The sequence below is a fragment of the Oryctolagus cuniculus genome, chromosome 8 (genome assembly GCF_051225735.1).
Source record: "Oryctolagus cuniculus isolate XC-2025 breed Fujian yellow rabbit chromosome 8, ASM5122573v1, whole genome shotgun sequence".
Classification (NCBI taxonomy): Eukaryota; Metazoa; Chordata; class Mammalia; order Lagomorpha; family Leporidae; genus Oryctolagus; species Oryctolagus cuniculus.
Window position 1 is genome coordinate 15,735,183 of NC_142874.1, and position 18,543 is coordinate 15,753,725.

Below are 18,543 nucleotides of genomic sequence, written 5' to 3' on the forward strand. Positions count from 1 at the left end.
GAAGACATGATACACAGGTGTGAGAGTCACCTACATAATTTGCATTGCCCCATCCAAAAATGAAAATTTGGTACCATTAGTCCCCACAGCAGGAAAAAGCTGTGCTTGAAAAACTAAACTATAGGACAGGCACTTGATGCAGCACTTAAGATGCCAGTTGGAACATTGTTTCTCAGAGTGACTGGGTTCAAGTCCCAGATGTGCGTTAGATTCCAGCTTCTGGATAAGGCACAGCCTGGGAGGCAGCAGGGGACCACTGAAGTCATTGACTCCTTGCCACCCACATGGGAGACCCAGATTGAATTCCAGCCTCTGGCTTTGACCTGGCTCAGCTGTGGCTGTTGCAAGTAATTTTGTAGAAGTTGCTGAAAGAATGTCCAGTGACATCTACTATAGTCCCTGCTGGTTTGCTGAGATGGACTTAAACGGAGAGAATGGAAGATCTTGTCTGTCTGTCCTTGCCTCTCTTTTTCAAGGAAAAAGCCATAATTTATATAATAAAGGGGATTTAAACCATAGTTTTTTTTCGTTTCCTCTGCCAGCTCTCTTTCAACTTACTATTGTGTTTGTTATTTAATGTTCTAAGTAATGACAAGTTAAAATTAATAGTTATTACCATGAGTTTTACTGACCAGTGTTATGTTATAAATGGAGGTTTTAAATGCGAATATAAGAGTATTTAATGCATATGTGGAGTCACCAAAATGACAGAATTCATAGTCACAGTTTATACGTGGATACATACATATTTGATTCTTTCCAGAGTAATGGAAAACACCACATGAAGCTATCTCAGTAGTTTTTATTTTGCTTCTGGATAAACACACACACAGCCTAGTAATACTGTCCACTTTGAGCTTACTGGCGAGTAAGAAGGGATTCGGAGAAACACATTGTGGGTTTCTCCTTCCTTCCTTCCCTTCTCTACAGCCATTTTCAGGGTTCATGATTGGCTAACACAGAGGATTAATGTGAATAAGAGAGGAGATGGTAAACTGCCTTGATCATTCATAATTCATAATTCTTAAATCTTAGAATGTCCTCAACTGCTTTTCTTTGGAGGCAAATTATGGATCCATGGCAAACAGTAGCCCCTTGGAGCTATCAGATTTCTCTCCTACCTTTCTCATTCACTAGCAGATGTAAATTGCTTGTCTGGTACTGACTTTGAATGTCACTGCACTGCGCCACACATTGTGGTAGCCTGGGATTCTGAGCTTGTAGGGTGTCACAAATGCTATCTGTGACTATGGAGAAAGGAACGCGGGCCACATGCTTTGTACATTTCTGTTTTGTTGACACGCACACTCTATTGAGCCGCTTTTAAAGATAAAAGTATTAAGAATTTTCAGAGCATTAAAGCAAGACTGAGCCATTTCTGAATGCAGGGTCCTGTGCAGCTACACAGAGCACCAACTCAGGACACCAACACTAGCGATCAACAGCCTTATCTGACATCTGAGACGACAGTAGGATGAGTGTCCAGATACATGCATGCAGACATCCCCCCGGGATAGCACCTGAGTCACTGGCTCACCCTCTAGCCTTTAAGGGCTCCTGGCTGAAGTCCCAAACATCAGGAAAGATTTCCCACTGGAAGATGCTTCTATTTTAAAAGAGCAAAATGGCATCCAATTAGTACAAATAAAGAGAAATCAACAGAGTAACAATGATTGAATGCATCTAATTAAATCTCAGGCTTTGGTAGAAAATATATTTGGGTATATATACTTCCTATACCCAGTCATTTTGTTCTAACCAATGTAGAGATGGTATTAAACGTGGTGGGTTCCTTTACTTCTGCTTGGCGCCCTTTTGTATTGAAGAAGTTGGTTTGGAAAAGTGTTTAAGGCCTAGACGCCCTGCAGGGAAGGGTGTGTGTGCCCTTGAACTAGACTGTCAGGGCTTCCCTGGGGCTCTGCTCCTCACCAGTTAGATGACCTTGTGTCACTTCTTTGTCACTCTGTGCCTCTAATTCCTCTTCTGACAAATTAAAATAATAATAGCCCAACTGATAAATAGCTATGAAAATTAAATGAGTTACACATGCAAAACACTTAAGAGAGTATCTGACACCTGAGAAACCATTGTACACATGAGCTACTATTATCAATAATTTAGTTATAAGTTTCATTAATATTTTGGTTATTTTATAGGGCAATATAAGTAAAATTGGATATGGAATACTTTCTGAGAAGGTGGTTGTTAGTTAATTTTGTGAAATAAGGCATGCTTTGTGTAAAACAGCAGAGAGCTAAACAATTCAAACTATAAAGGTTCCCGTAGACCATTTATAGCTGATTCCCAAATTATATGTGCTATTGTCAACCATTCCAGGCTCTGTAACAAAGTGACATTACATAAACTTTGTTATTTAAAATCTAGAAAAAAATATTCTCTTGGACTGCATCAAAAACAAAATCAATATCCATTATTTGGAGAAATAGCCCTTGTACGAATAGCAAGCAGAGAGAATTGTTGACAGAGTGCCTGGTGACATCTATTACCCAGTCTCTGCTGGTGCACAGGGATGAACTGAAACTTGCTGTCTTCAGTCTTAGCTCACCCAGGGTCCTTCAGACCCTCTCCCTGTTAGAGAGATCCTTTTCTACTGCTTTTTTCTGCTGATTGCCTCTGGTCTATAATCTCTGTGCTGCCGACATGCTAGTAAATGATAGCAAAGGATTCTAGGATTCTAAGCTTTTTAATCACTGCAATTATTATGCACTTATGATAGATCCTTTTCAAGTTAACTGGTGGGTGAATCCATGACAATCAGTCTCCCTTTGCGCACTGGCCTTCCCTGGATCACCCATGGCTAACTGGTATTCAAGCTAAGGGAGCTGGGCCCCAGCTTTGGCTTGGCCTGTCAGTGTGGTGACCAATGTGGCAGGTGCAGCTCTGAATTCAGAAGGAGCCTCAGGTTAGGGCACCATTTGGGGAGCCTGCTTAACTGTGCTCAACAAGGAAAAACATTATTACAGTGAAGGAAAATGGCATCTTGAGGCTCTGGCTCTGGTTAATATGGAAAGTCATAATGGCATCTATATATGAATTTAGCTCTCGATTTGTCTATATGGTGCAAAATGAACTTCTTGGATTTTTTTAAACAAATAAATGTGTAAAAAAACACCAAACCTGTTTGTGTTTTCAACAAGCAAAAGGCACTCCAGCAGCAAGGACCCACTATCCTGATGCGCTATTTAACTTGGATTTCCCTTCATTGCATTTGACTGTTTCTTTGTTTTGAAATTGCTTCTTTTTCCATGTGGCTTCCCTAATCTGGGCCTGCAAGGTAGGCTATTTTGCCTCTTTCACTGAAATGGGAAAGGTAGAAAATTGCGTTCCTGGTGAGAAACCACAGGCATCTCTCTCTCTGCACACACGAACCTCCAAGAGGTGTCATTCTACTCAAGAATTATTTTGAACAACAAGTAGCTTTAGTGAATTAAATTCATTTTTTTTTTCCTTTTCCTACTAGCACTTAGCTGCAGTCTGGCAGCATCAGAAAAACACCTAATTCCAGGCAGCTGAATCGTCTGTCTCTCAGCTCATGCATGAGACCAAAGGGTATTAAGATTCTCTATCCTTTCCCTTTGTGTCTCCTATGTTGTCACTTGTGATGATTCATCCTTTGTAGTCACCTTAAAAGCATAATAATGATCGTTTGTAAAACTTTAGTAAAAAGCAAACTCTGGAAAGTTCATCCCCAAATGTTCCAGCTTGCTGTTTCTTCTCAGGTTTCATGGCTTGAAACAACACAGCAGGTCCTAATATCCATGAAATGAGACTCTTAAGAGCAGAGGAAACCCATCTCTAAGGACAGTGGGAAGTCACCGGCTCCGAGACATCCCTGCTTCGAATCAAAGATGCCATGCAGTGGCACTTTTTTGAAGAATGAGACATCCTTCTGTTTGTGGGACTTCACACAGACAATTTATTTTCATTCCAAGAAAGGCATTTCCAAATGGAAGACAGTTTGATCTCATAATTTAGTGTATAGTCCTTGGAAAGACGCACTGCTTCCCTTCCAGAGCGTTACGAGAGAAGCCAGGAGGGGTGGTAGAACTGACGATGGGTCTGGAAGACTCCTGTGTTGTTAAACTTCTCCCCCTGACTTGAGGAGCCAGATGGTGTTTATGTGAGTCAAGACCCACCCAGTTGGCACTCTCAGCTGTCTTTAAAGCGGAAAGATAAAGATGGCAGAAGTTACTAGGATATGCTTTTGAAGAAGAGAATTAAAGATATCAGTTATGCTGTAAGACAATGTTTCGGAGTGTCTGTGGCTTGCGCTGTCTCCTGTAGAAAATGCTTTCAGTAAGCAACTTTGTATACAATTACACACACACACACACACACGCGCGCGCAATCATTAGCTAATATATAATGATGTAGTCAAATGAGCTCTAATTATAAAGAAAACTTATCTTGTAGCATAGTCCATGACAATGACATTGAAGCGAATATGAAGCTGAAGTAGCTGATGTTTAAAAACAAATGTTCCAGCGTCAGTGAAAACCAACTGGAGTTTATTTGTTGTGAGAGAGCAAAGGATGTCTCTGGCATGTGGGGGATGCTAAGAGAATGCCAATACTGGGTAAACAGCTTTTCCAGGGAAATAGAACTTCGCCTGCAGTTTTAATAAAGATGGAATGTGGTAATGATATTAGAATGCTGCTATCTACATGCAAAGAGGTTTGGAAATTGTTCCTGGGAAGCCTTATTGGACGGGATGTTTGTGATAGTCTCCGCTGAATGCCTGCAGGCCCTGACTTATTAAGAATGCCTGGAAATTAGATCTTGCCTTAGGTCACGGGAGTTGCTAACTTTGTCAGATAAAGGAAACCATTGGAGGCAGAAGAGTAATTGTTCCAACAGAAAGAACAGGAACAAAAAATATACATTTTAGTAGAATTTATTGACAAAAGTAGAAAAACACACTGAAGCTGGGATCGTCAGCTCTTTGGAGTGACACTTGCCAATTTGTGCCCCAGCAGCGTTCTTTTCCTACCTTGTTATTTTGTAATAATTCATGTGTGGGAATTAGACTATGAAAACAGGACATATGTGAGATTAGGAAATATAAACCTCACACAAGAAATTAAGTTAGCTCCTGGTATGTAGGGGTTCCCTGGTACTAATACATTTTTAAGAAACATAAAATTGTCAACTTTTCTGATATAATAATATTAACTGTTTCAACTTCCATTTCTAAATTCTTTTTAAATCATATTTTAGTCTCCAGTTGTCTTTCTTACATCAATATTTATGCACTATATTTTCTATTAAACTTTATAACTTTGCATTTGGAAAAGTACAGATTATTTTTAAAATTGACACGTGTCTATATTTCAAAACTTATTAAAAGACTTTCAGCTTAAAATGTAGTAGAAAGTACACTTCAAACCAAAGATTAAAATTTTAAAAATCACTGGATTATTGAAACACATACATAATTATATACAATATGGTTTATATATTATGTTTTATATTCATGTATTTACAATATAGCATTTATTTGTCATTACATATAGACTCAAAGTCGGAATACTGGACACTAATTATATATGTAACAAAAAATCGTTTTGGATACTAAAATTTTTAATTCAGCAGAAAAGATTGTTGTTACCAAATAAAAAATATTCAAGAATCCTTTATTTGGGATTTTATGAATACGGAGGAGGGATTCATGCAAAATGTCTAATTCTAAAATATGCACTGAGGTTCCTGTGCATGTTGGTCTATGGTTAATTAAAATTCAAATTCAGGGACCAGCTACGTGGCACAGTAGGTTAATCCTCACCTGTGGCGCCAGCATCCCATATGGGCGCTGGTTCTAGTCCCGGCTGCTCCACTTCCAATCCAGCTCTCTGCTGTGGCCTGAGAAGGCAGTAGAAGATGGCCCAAGTGTTTGGGCCCCTGCACCTGCATGGGAGACCCAGAAGAAGAACCTGGTTCCTGGCTTTGGATCAGTACAGCTCCGGCCATTGTGGCCATCTGAGGAGTGAACCAATGGAAGGAAGACCTTTCTCTCTGTCTCTCCCTCTCACTGTCTGTAATTCTACCTCTCAAATAAATAAATAAAATCTTTAAAAAAATTCAAATTCAGCAAACTGCAATGACTCCATACTAAGGTATTGACATTTATGTCCCATGTGACCCTTTCTACCTAGCTCCCCAGCCTTCAAACTGATTGCTATACAATTGTTTAAAAACCACTAGATGTGTACAGCTAAACTATATTACTTTTTCTTGTCTTGATTTTAGATATATATATATGTATATGTGTATGTTTTAAATATTAGTTAATTTATTGAAAGAGCAACAGAGAGAGAAAGAGAGGGAAAGAGAGAAAGAAAGAGAAAGAGAGAGAAAAAGAGTGGGAGAAAGAGAGAGAAAGAGAGAGAGAGAGAGATCTAGCATTTGCTTGGTCACTCCCCGAATACCTGCAATAGCGGGAGCAGTCCAGGCCAAAGCCAGGAGCCGGGAACACCATCCTGATCCCCTACCCAAATGGCAGAGTAGTTGAGCCATTGCCGGATGCATTAGCAGGGCTCTGGATCAGAAAAGGAATAGCCGAGACTGGAACTGGCACTCTCAAGTGGTGGCTGTAACTTGCTGGACAAAATTGTTGCCCCCCAGGTTTTCATTTCTTTAAAAATATACATGTTGGGGCCGGCACTGTGGCGCAGCAGGTTAATGCTCTGGCCTGAAGCACCGGCATCCCATAGGTGCACTGGTTCTAGTCCCGGCTGCTTCTCTTCCGATCCAGCTCTCTGCTGTGGCTTGGGAAAGCAGTGGAAGATGTCCCATGTCCTTGGGCCCCTGCGCCCACGTGGGAGACTGGGAAGAAGCTCTTGGCTCCTGGCTTTGGATTGGCGCAGCTCTGGCCGTTGTGGCCATGTGGGAGTGGGCCAGTCCTTTCTCTCTGTCCCTCTATTAACTCTGTCTTTCAAATAAATAAAATAAATCTTTATAAAAAAATACATGTTATATTTAAGTGTAATATGCTGGGCCTATTGATTGCATCTCATGCCCCTCCCCCCACCTCCTTTTGCTTACAAAAAAGTACTTCATTACTTTACAGCAAAGCCCCAGATTTCATTATTTTACTGCTAAGGAGGCTTTGTTTTCCTCCAGTGGAGCTGGACGTGAGTATCATCAGCTGCCCCTTTGCCTTGTGTGTCTACAGTAAGTCACAGAGCAGCCAGTGTATCTGCTGCATCTCTTTCTACCCCAGAGGTATCTGATCTTTTTGTTTGCTTTTGCTTTTGGTTCAAGTGCACTGGGGCCATAGAAAATATAAAAGCAGGGCCGGCGCCGTGGCTCACTAGGCTAATCCTCCGCCTGTGGTGTCAGCACCCCTGGTTCTAGTCCCAGTTGGGGCGCTGGATTCTGTCCTGGTTGCTCCTCTTCCAGTCTAGCTCTCTGCTGTGGCCAGGGAGTGCAGTGGAGGATGGCCCAGGTCCTTGGGCCCTGCACCCCATAGGAGACCAGGAGAAGCACCTGGCTCCTGGCTTCAGATTGGCGCAGTGCGCCGGCCGCAACATGCCAGCCGTAGCGGCCACTTGCAGGTGAACTAACGGAAAAAGGAAGACCTTTCTCTCTGTCTCTCTCTCTCTCTCACTGTCTAATTCTGCCTGTCAAAAAAAAAAAAAAAAAAAAAAAAGAAAAAGAAAATATAAAAAGCAAAGGTAAATGGGCATAACTTCTATACAACAGTAGAATCCCATTCAGAAGAGAAAATAAGTTACCCTTATTTGTTTTATTAGTTTAAGTCCTTTTTTTTAAATTTAAAAATATTAATTCTAATTAGTTTTTAACAGATTCAGTGTGATTTATAGATACAATTCTAAGAACATAATGATATTCTTTTCTCCCTCCCTGGTTTCCTCTTTCTTTTTCCTTTTCTTTCTTTTTAGTTTTTGAGATAACATACTTTAAAATTATATTGCAGTCAAAAGACTTAGTACTTCACCAAATAAGAAATTCAACAAGTAAAAAACAAAAAGACCTTTATTTAGTGGGAATGTAGACAACTGCTATAAACAATAATTAAATGGAAAAATGACAATTTCATCCATATTCAGTATATTTTAAAGTAATCACAGATCATTAGAACTAGTAGCATGACATTCTTAACTGCTGGTTTGACAAAGGTATAAAACAAAATCTTACAAAACTATGTTTGCAGCAATACTGATACATAGACATTTCCTTTTCCTTCTTTCTTTTTTTAATTTTAGCTTCCACATATAAGGGAGAACATGTGGTGTTTGCCTTTCTGGGTCTGGCTTACTTCCGTCAACATCATATTCTCCAGTTGCATCCATTTTGCTGCAAGTGGTAGAATTTCATTCTCTTTTATAGCTGAATAATATTCCATTGTGTATATATACCACTTGTTCTTTATCCATTCATCTATGGTGGACACCTTGTTGGTTCCAAATTTTGGCTGTTGTGAAAGTGTTGCTACGAACATGGTGATGCAGATGTCTCTTTGTTGCCTTGTGTTCAAATATTTTAGTAATATACCCAGTAGTGGGATTGCTGGATCCTATGGCTAGCCTATTTCTAGTTTTTAAAGAAATTTCCACACTGTTTTTCACAGTGTTTGCACTAATTTACATTCCCACCAACAGTATATAAAGTGTTCCTCTTTTTCCACATCCTCTCCAGCATTTCTTACTCTCTGTTTTGGATTTTAGGCATTCTAACAAGGGTAAGATGATATCTCAATGTGGTTTTGATTTGCATTTTCCTGATGGTTAGTGATGTTGACCATTTTGTCATGTATTTATTGGCCATTTGTATTTCTTCTTTTGAGAACTATCTATTGAAGTCCTTTGCCCATTTGCCAATTGGATTGGTTGATTGTTGGTTTTAAAGTTGGTGATATATTTGGGACATTAATCCTCTGTCTGATACATTGTTTGCAAATATTTTTTCCCGTTCTGTTGGATGATTCTTACTATATTTCGTGGAAGCTTTGTTGTGCAAGTGCTTTGGAGTTTGAGATACTCCCATTTGTTTAGTTGTTTTTGTTCCCAATGCTTTTGGGATCTTGTCCAAGAAATCATCCCCTACACCAACGTCTTACAGTATTTCCCCTACATTTTTTCCAACAACTACATAGACTCAGGTCTTCAATTTAGGTCTTTGATGCATCTTCAGTTGATTTTTGTTTATAATGAGAGATATGGATCCAATTTCATTCTTCCATATTTATGCATCCAGTTTTGCTGGCACCATTTGTTGAAGAGATTATCCTTACTCCACTGTAAGGTCTGAACACTTTTGTCAAAAATCAGTAGGCACATGGATTAATTTCTGGGCTCTCTATTCTGTTCCACTGATCCATGTATCGGTTTTTATGCCAGTACCAAGAGGTTTTAATTGCTGCAGCCTTTTGAAATCAGGTATTATAATGCCTTCAGCTCGGTTTTTCTTGCTCAAGATCACTTTGACTATTCTGGGTCATTGTGATTCCATATGAATTTTAGGATTTTTTTTTTTCTGACTCTAAAGAATTCCATTGGTATTTTGATAGGGAGTGCATTGAATCTGTAAATTGCTTTAGGTAGTATGGACATTTTAATGATATTGATGCTTCCAATCTATGAGCAAGGAATATCTTTCCTTTTTTAAGTACCCTTCATGATTTCCTTTTTTTTTTTTTTTAAGATTTATTTTACTTGAAAGTCAGAGTTACACAGAGAAGGAGAGGCAGAGAGAAAGAGAGAGAGAGAGAGAGAGAGAGAGAGAGGTCTTCTATCTCCTGGTTCACTCCCCAATGGCTGCAATGGCCAGAGCTGTGCTGATCTGAAGCCAGGAGCCAGGAGTTTCCTCTGGGTTTCCCATGTGGGTGCAGGGGCCCAAGGACTTGGGCCATCTTCCACGCTTTCCCAGGCCACAGCAGAAAGCTGGATGGGAAGTGGAGCAGCCAGGATACAAACCAGCATCTGTATGGGATGCCAGCACTGCAGGCAGTGGCTTTACCTGCTACTCCATAGTGCCGTCCTTGATGATTTCTTTCATAAATGTTTGATAATTTTCATTGTAGAGATTGTTTAGTTCTTTGGTTTAAATACTCAAATATGTTTTTTTGTGGTTATAGTGAATTGAATTTATTTCTTGATTTCTCTTTCTGTGAGCTCATCATTAGCATACGAAAAGCTACTGTTTTTGTGTATTATTTTTTATAATCTGCAACTTTATTGAATTGGTTTATCAATTATAAAGGCTTTTTGGTGGCATGTTTAGGTTTTTCCATGTAATACATCATGTCATCTGTGAATTTGGATAATCTGAGTTCCTCTTTTCCAAATTTGATGACCTTTATTTCCTTCTCCTCTCTAATTGCTCGTGCTAAAACTTCTGGTACTATATTGAAAAAGAGTGGTGAGAGTGGACATCCTCGTCTTGTCCCAGATCTAAGGGGAAATGCTTTCAGTATTTCCCCATTCAGTATGACATTGGCTGTTGGTTTACAATATATCCTATATCTAATTTGTGGAGACTTTTTGTCATGAAGGGGTATTGAATGTTATGCTTTCTCTGCATCTATTGAGACAACCATATGGCTTTTGTTCTTCATCCAACTGGTGTGATTTATGATGTTTATTGATTTGTGAATTATGAACCACCATGGCATTTCTCTGCTAAATCCCCCTTGATCGTGATGTATGATCTTTTTGTTGTGGTTTTGGGTTTGATTTGCTACTGGTTTGTTGGGAATCTTTGCATCTGTGTTCATTAAGGATCCAGATCTGTAGTTTTCAGGTCACATCTTTGGTTTTGGTATTGAAATAATGCTGGCCTCATAAAAGGAGTTTGGCAGAATTCCATCCGGTTCAATATTTTGGAATACTCTGAAGAGCGTTGGAGTTACTTCCTCTTTGAGTGTTTTGAAGAATTCAGTAGTAAAGCCGTCAGGTCTTGACTTTTCCGTGATGGAAGACTTTCAATCAGTGCTACAAACTCATTGCTTGTTATGCACCTGCTTAGATTATCTGTATCTTCCTCATTTAGTCCTGGTGGGTTATATGAATCCAGGACTTTATTCACTTCATCGAAGTTTTCCAGTTTATTAGCATATGGCTCTTCATGGTAGTTTCTTATGATCCTTTATACTTCAGTGCTGTCAGTTGTAATGTCTCCTTTTTTTCTAATTTTATTTGAGTTTTTTCTCTTTTTTCTTGTTATTCTTGTTTACCTATTTTGTTTACCATCTCAAAAAACCAACTTTTTGTTTTGTTCACCTTTTGCATTTTTTTGTTTCAATTTAATTTCTGCTCCTATCCTTATTATTTCTGCCTCCTACTACTTTTGAATTTGATTTTTTTTATTTGACAGGTAGAGTTACAGACAGTCAGAGAGAAAGGTCTCCCCTCCATTGGTTCACCCCCCAAATGGCTGCTACAGCCGGAGCTGCGCTGATCCAAAGCCAGGAGCCAGGTACTTCCTCCTGGTCTCCCATGCAGGTGCAGGACCCAAGCACTTGGGCCATCCTCCACTGCCCTCCTGGGCCACAGCAGAGAGCTGGACTGGAAGAAGGGCAACCGGGACTAGAACCCAGAGCCCACATGGTATGCCAGCACCACAGGCGGAGGATTAGCCAAGTGAGCCATAGTGCTGGCCCCTTGCTTTTATTTATTCTTGTTTTTCTAAGTATCCAAGATGCATCATTTGATCTTTAATTTGAGACATTTCTCTTTTTTTAATCTAAGCATTTAATGCTATAAACTTCCCTCTAAATACTGCTTTTGATGTATTCTACAGGTTTTCATATTTTTTTATTTCAAGAAAGCTGTTGATTTCTTTTAATCTCTTCAATGCCATATTAATCATTCAATAGCATGTTTTTTAATTTCCAAGTGTTTACGAGCATTCTATTCTTCTTGTTGTTGATTTGTAGTTATATTCCTTTGGTCTGAGATGATACATGGTATGATTTCAATCTTTTTAAATTTTCTGAGATTGACCTGTGGTCTAAAATGTGGTCTATCCTAGAAAATGTTCCGTGTGCTGTATTCTGTATTCTGTAGGTGTTGTGTGAAATGTCCTTTAAATGGTTTTTAGGTAGATTTGCTCCATTGTATGTTTCAACTCTGATGTATCTGTCTTGATTTTTGTCTGGATGATCTGTCCATTGATGAGAGTGGGATGTTGAAGTCACCCAATATTATTGTGTTGGAGTCTATCTCTCCCTTTAGGTCTAATAGTATTTGCTGTATATATCTGGGTGATCTTGTGTTGGGTGCATATGAATCTATACTTGTTATATCTTCTTGCTGAATTGAACCTTTTATCACAATATAATGTCCTTTTTTACCTTTTTTTACAGTTTTTGATTTAAAGTCCGTTGTATTTGATATTAGGATGGCTACATCTGCTCACTTTTGGTTTCCATTTGCCCGGTATATTTTTTTTCAACCCTTCACTTTCAGCCTTTGTGAATCTTTGTGAAGCGAGTTTGTGATAGGCAGTTTCTAGTGGGGTTGTGGTTTTTCATCCATTCAGCCAATCTACATCTTTTGCTTGGTGAATTTAATCTAAGTTAATCCTTTATTTACACTCAAGGTTAGTACTGACAGATGAGAACTAAGCCCTGTCATTTTGTCGATTGGATGATGATTCTGCCTGCTGTGTTAGTGAATTTGGTGGTGTCATGTGTTTTCATGATGTTTACTTCTAATGCAGGACGCCCTTCAGAATTTCTTGTAAGGCTGGTCTGGAGGCAGTCAATTCTCTGATTTTGCTTATCTGGGAAATACTTTATTGTTCATTTTTAAAGGATAGCTTCACTGTATGTAATTTTCTTGGTTAACGGCTACTAACACAACATGAAAATGGTTGGATGCCTTAGGATCTTACAGATATGATGCTGCAGGCATTGATAGATGGAGACCTTGATTAAATTTAGAGAGATGGGCTTCCTAAGAGAACTAGACTTTAAGTAAGGATTTGAAGGTTTGAACATATGCCCTCATGAAGGGAACATATGAGCCAAGGCAGTGAAGTAGAAAATGTTTACTGAAAACTAAACTGAAGCAGAGGGAATTTTATATAACGAAAGAATTTTAGTGGAAAAATTATGCCCAGACTGCTTGGTGATAGAGCTTAATTGAGGGAAAGGATGGGGGGTTTGTGCCCCTGGAGTCCTTATGCTGAAATCCTACTCTCAAGGTGATAGAATTAGGCGTGGTATCTTTGGGAGGTGATTAGGTCTTGAGTGTAGAGGCCTCATTCATGGAATCAGCACCCTTATACAAAAGGGTCAGAGTGATCCTTCATCACTTTCACCACTTGATGTTAGAGTGAGCAGACAGCAATCCATGAACAAGGAAGCAGGCCCCCACCAGACACGGAATCTACCAGCTTCTTGATCTTGGCCTTCAGAGCCTCCAGAACTCTGAGAACAAATTTCTGCTGTTTGTAAGCCATCTGGTCTATGATGTTTTGTTGCAGCAGCCTTGAAAGGACTATGACAGCTGATAAGAATCTGATCACTATTTCTGATACAAGGAAATTAAATGAAAGATTTTTTTTCTTTTTAAATATTTATTTTGAAGAGTTATGCAGAGGGAGAGAAAAAAGGGGGGAGGGGGAGAGAGGGAGAGAGAGAGAAAGAGAAGAGAGAGAGAGAATCTTCCATCTACTGGTTCACTCCCCAAATGGCTGCAATCACTCCCCAAATAGCTGCAATGGCCAGGGCTGGGCTATGCTGAAGCCAGGATCCAGGAGCTTCTTCCAGGTCTCCCATGTGGGTGCAGGGGCCCAAGCACTTGGGACATCCTCTGCTGCTTTCCCAGGCACATTAGCAGGGAGCTGGATTTGAAGTGGTGCAGCTGGAACTTGAACCCGTGCCCATACGGGATGCTGGTGTTGCAGGTAGCGGCTTAACTTGCTGCACCTCAACACTGGCCCCAGAAATCAAGGAGAAGAGGGAAGGAATATTTTGGATTTTTCAAGAAGATTAGTGTGATAAAGATGTTTAGGTTGGGTTGAAATAAAAGACGAGATATAGAAACTAAATTAGGGGAATGTTGTAGAAAGACATATGCATAATGTGTAGCTGATCTACATAGGTGTGTGTGAGACTGTGAACATTGTAATTTGGTATGTTACATACTTTAAAAATAAATATAATAAAATGCACAAGATACTGGTTATTCATAATTATCAGGCTGATGATAATTTCAAATGTTTTGAATTTCCCAAAGATGTTTCAGAGATCATGTCTTCTATAAACTTGTTAATTACTTTAAAAGATATTAACAGGATATCACACCCTAGACACTTAGGCTTTCAGGAATGGAGGGAGAGGTAAGTGTGTTAAGGGCTATTAGACCGTTTGAAAGGACTACAGTGCTCATATAGGAAGGATGGTCCTGAAGTAGACTTTTTTCACCCCAGGGCTAGTTGCTGGTGTTTAGATATTAATTGTAACATAACTTGTGGAAAATGGAAAGCTTGTTTTCACATACAAATGCAATTAGGCCACCATGGGCAGAAACTAGAGCCCAGGCAAAGATGATAGCCAGGAAATCTGTGTCTCCTCACCTTGTGTGACAGGAGTATGACCCTCATCTATGTTGTAGGAAGATATATAACTGGGTGCGTGGATAAGTAGAGAAGTCAGAGTGAGCTGAGAAGTTCACGTGATGTCTAAAATATATCAGAAGTTTTATGTATGATGATGACATAATCAGCTATGTGATTTAGAAGAGTTACTGTAAGAGTTTAGAGTGTAATTATAGCATGGAAGATTGGAGGCAGGAAAATAATTTTTGAGATTGTTGAAGTAATTTGAGCAAAATTTTATGTCATCCTGAAATAATGTCAAAGCAGAAGGGGAGTGAGTAATTAAAGGCATGTCTGAGGAAGAGTGACCACAAATTGAGAATTGATTAAAAGTGGCATGCTGAGTGGGCACTGTGCCACAGCAGGTTACACTGCAGTTTGGGATCTGCACCCTATATTGGAGTGCCAGGTTCAAGTCACAGGTAGCTTACACTTCTGATTCTGTTTCCGGCTACCGTGCCTGGGAGGCAGCAAGTGGTAGCCCAAGTGCTTGAGTTCCTGCCACCCCTATGGGAGACCTGTGTTGAGTTCCTGGATCCTGGCTTTGGCTTGGCCTAGCTTTTATGTTACAGGTGTTTGGGAAATGAACCAACAGTTGGAAGATATCTTTCTCTCTCTGCCCCTCCCCTCCCCGCATCACTCAGCCTTTCAAATAAATAAGTAAATCTTTTAAAAAATAAAAGACGTGGTGTGCTAAGGAAGAGGGAGACGTTATGACCCATACCCATTTCTCATTTGCTTAGTTTCTTGTCTGCATATTCTATACACTGAGATAAAGAAAACCAAAGAAGGAGGAAGTCTGAGAAGATACATTGGTATGATCAGGTTGAATATGATGGTTTCAGTGCCAATGGAACAGCCTTGTGGGGATATTCAATAGATAGGTGGTTATGTAGGCATAGAGCTCAAGAGAGTTACCTAAGCCTTTACTAATCAAAGCATCAGCATCATCTCTGAAAAGTTATTAAAAACGTAGAATCTCTAGCTCCTTATTTAATAAGATCCTGTATGATTTAAATGCCTCTTAAATTTTGAGAAACATTGATCTAGAATCCACATTAAAAACACACACATCCATATAAGTTACTAGAACTTAAATGATAGTAAGACTATGGAAATGTGTCATTTGAGCACAGAAAAGTAGGAAAACTTTAAAAATGGCAAACACCTGAATTTAAAGGAGGGTGGAAGAAGATGAATCCTAGAATAAAACAGGTAAGTTTCAAGATGAAGAAAAACTAGGAAAGCAGTTTATCAAAAAAGTCGAAGAATAAAGAGATTCCAACTATAAGGCATTGGTATTTCTCTCTCTCCCTCTCTCCCCCTCTCCCCCTCTTCCTCTCTCTCTCTCTCCATATATATATAAATTTAATTTCATGAAGTAGAATTCAGTATGCTTTTGAGGTTGCTGGATATGGCTTCAAACTTATCAAACAGTTCCCACACTGAGGTTCCAAAAAACTATAAAAATATAGTGAACATTTTCACACTCATATCACTTATTGATCGGAAATTATGTTAGATGAAGTATTATTCACTTGATTTCTTTGTTTATGATTCTTGAATTCTGTATTTAACATTAGGTTCGATCTAGGATTATGGTAAATTTTGTTTGACCAAAATCACTAACCGTAGAAGACAAGAAACACATGAGAACTAAGTAAAATTTTAACTATTCAAGGGAAGAAAGCAAATCTATCAATCTATTCATTTAAGGAGATCACAACTTGATTATAAATGTCAATAAGCACAAAAATGAGAGCATACATTATGAAAAGAGTAATAATGTAGACCTTAATAATAATGAGTTGTTAAACCTGCGTATTAGGAGAAAAATAAGAATTGAAATTAAAGTTTGCCTCATAACGATTTTAAATTTATTAAGAAACTTATGTGAAAGATAGAACTATACAATTTTTAGAGGGTAATTTAAAGAATATTTTCACCAACATGAGTTAGAAAATTTTAAAATGATAAAACATAAGAAGTGTCAATCATAAGGGAAATTTTAATAAACATAAGTAAAAGTAGATATTCATGTAGTACCATGATTTTAAAAAATATATACTCTTTAAAAAGCTTGAGAACACACTGTGTTGATGAAGTTAAGGGGAAGAAGGTATTCACTTCTGATTGGGATGTAAATGCATGTAGTTTGAGGTAATTTGCAAAGTCTTCAAATTTGAAAGCAATTAAAACATTACATTTAAAAAATATTTCAAATAATTCTAGGTCAAATACATTTTGGGGAATTTTCCCTTATAAAAATGTATTTTCCAAATAATGCACATATTCATTAAGCAATTATTTTATCATACTGCAATAGAGGAAGCAAAGTCTTCGTTTGAAGATATATTTAAAAATTATCATCATCTATCAATACACAAAAATAATAATGCAGTTACAGAAGATTAGTGTCATTGTGTGTGGATATAATAGAACTTCCAAGATATTGTTGATTTAAAATGTAAACAAGCAGAAGTCTACACATTATTTTCTCCTGTGTATTTTAAAAGTCAGCATATGCAATAGCCTTCCTAATCCATAGTTCCACATTATACCGTTGAAATTACCTGTGGTCACCTGTGGTCTGAAAACACTCAGTGGGAAATTCTAGAAACAAACAACTCCAATGTTTTAAATGGCACGTTATGCTGAGGAGTGTTCTGAACCCTTGTGTGGCCTCACCACATCCCCCCTGGATGTGACCGTGCCACATTCACTGCGTGCCTATCAGACACTTAATAACCGTCAGGTCAGCAGGCTAAGTTCTGGTAAGGCAGCATTTGTGTTGAAGCGAGATGACTGATAGCAGCCACACACTGTGCCACAATGCTACATCATTTCCCGCACTTCATCTTGTCATGCAGGTGTTGTTTCGTGTTATCTCACTGCAGGAAGTGCGAACACAATGCAAAGATGAACAGAAAGAGAGAACTTCCATAACTTTTCTTACAATAAAAGTTTTACATTTACAGTTGTTCTGTTATTAATTATTATTATTAATCTCTTACTGTGTCTGATTACAAGTTAAACATTATCTTAATATGTCTGTATAAGCAAAACATACACATATATATATTGTCATACATATATATGCTATATGTATGTGTGTGTGTGTGTGTGTGGCATTTATATGTGACACAGAGACAGAGTATATATAAAGTTCAGTCGTATCCAAGGTTTTCTGTTTTAGGTATCCTCTGGTTCTTTTTTTTTTTTTTTATATTTGATAGATAGAGTTAGACAGTGGGTCTTCCTTCCGTTGGTTCACCCCCCAAATGGCCACTATGGCCGGCACTGCACCAATCCCAAGCCAGGAGTCAGGTGTTTCCTCCTGGTCTCCCATGCGGGTGCAGCGGCCCAAGCACCTGGGCCATCCTCCGCTGCCTTCCTGGGCCACAGCAGAGAGCTGGGCTGGAAGAGGAGCAACTGGGACTAGAACCCGGTGCCCATATGGGATGCCGGCGCCGCAGGCAGAGGATTAACCAAGTGAGCCATGGCGGTAACCCCATGGTTCTCTTGAGATGTGGATATGGGATGGTTATTCTATGTGCATAGAATATTATTCATAATGTATGAACACATAGGAAGAAGGCCATTGTATTTTCCATTGAGAGTCGAGTTGAAGGCTAAGAAACACTGATGAAAGAGTAGAATTAAATAACAGATGTTCCACATATCAAAAGATATTTAAAAATTATGAAATTTAATATGTACTTGTCATCTATTTCATGACGTTAAGTAATTTTTGACTTATTTTGATGTTTGCCTTTTTGAACCTGAGACTTCACTCTTCAGAAATTCAGTGAATTTCTGAAACCATCAACTAACTGAACACCACAAGTTGCAAACTTATTTGAGTAGTTCCTATTAACTAAATTCATTAGAAACTTGTAAAGCCTGTATTTACTTTCTTCACTTAAAAAGATCTAGTTCTCAGACTTTTTAATATGT

The 18,543-nt window shown here is 38.7% G+C and overlaps 1 long non-coding RNA gene across 3 annotated transcripts in view; it reads left to right on the forward strand.

Annotated features, from left to right (window-relative positions):
- The window catches only part of LOC149124847 (uncharacterized), an 89,924-nt gene that overhangs the window by 19,955 nt on the left and 51,426 nt on the right, over positions 1-18,543 (forward strand). The window contains exon 3 of one of the 3 annotated variants that reach the window (XR_016211615.1): positions 3,741-4,360. The exons of the other annotated variants lie outside the window; for them this stretch is intronic. This is a non-coding gene — a long non-coding RNA (uncharacterized LOC149124847). Of the gene's footprint in view, positions 1-3,740; positions 4,361-18,543 lie in introns of those variants that run through there. 3 annotated transcript variants of the gene reach the window in all.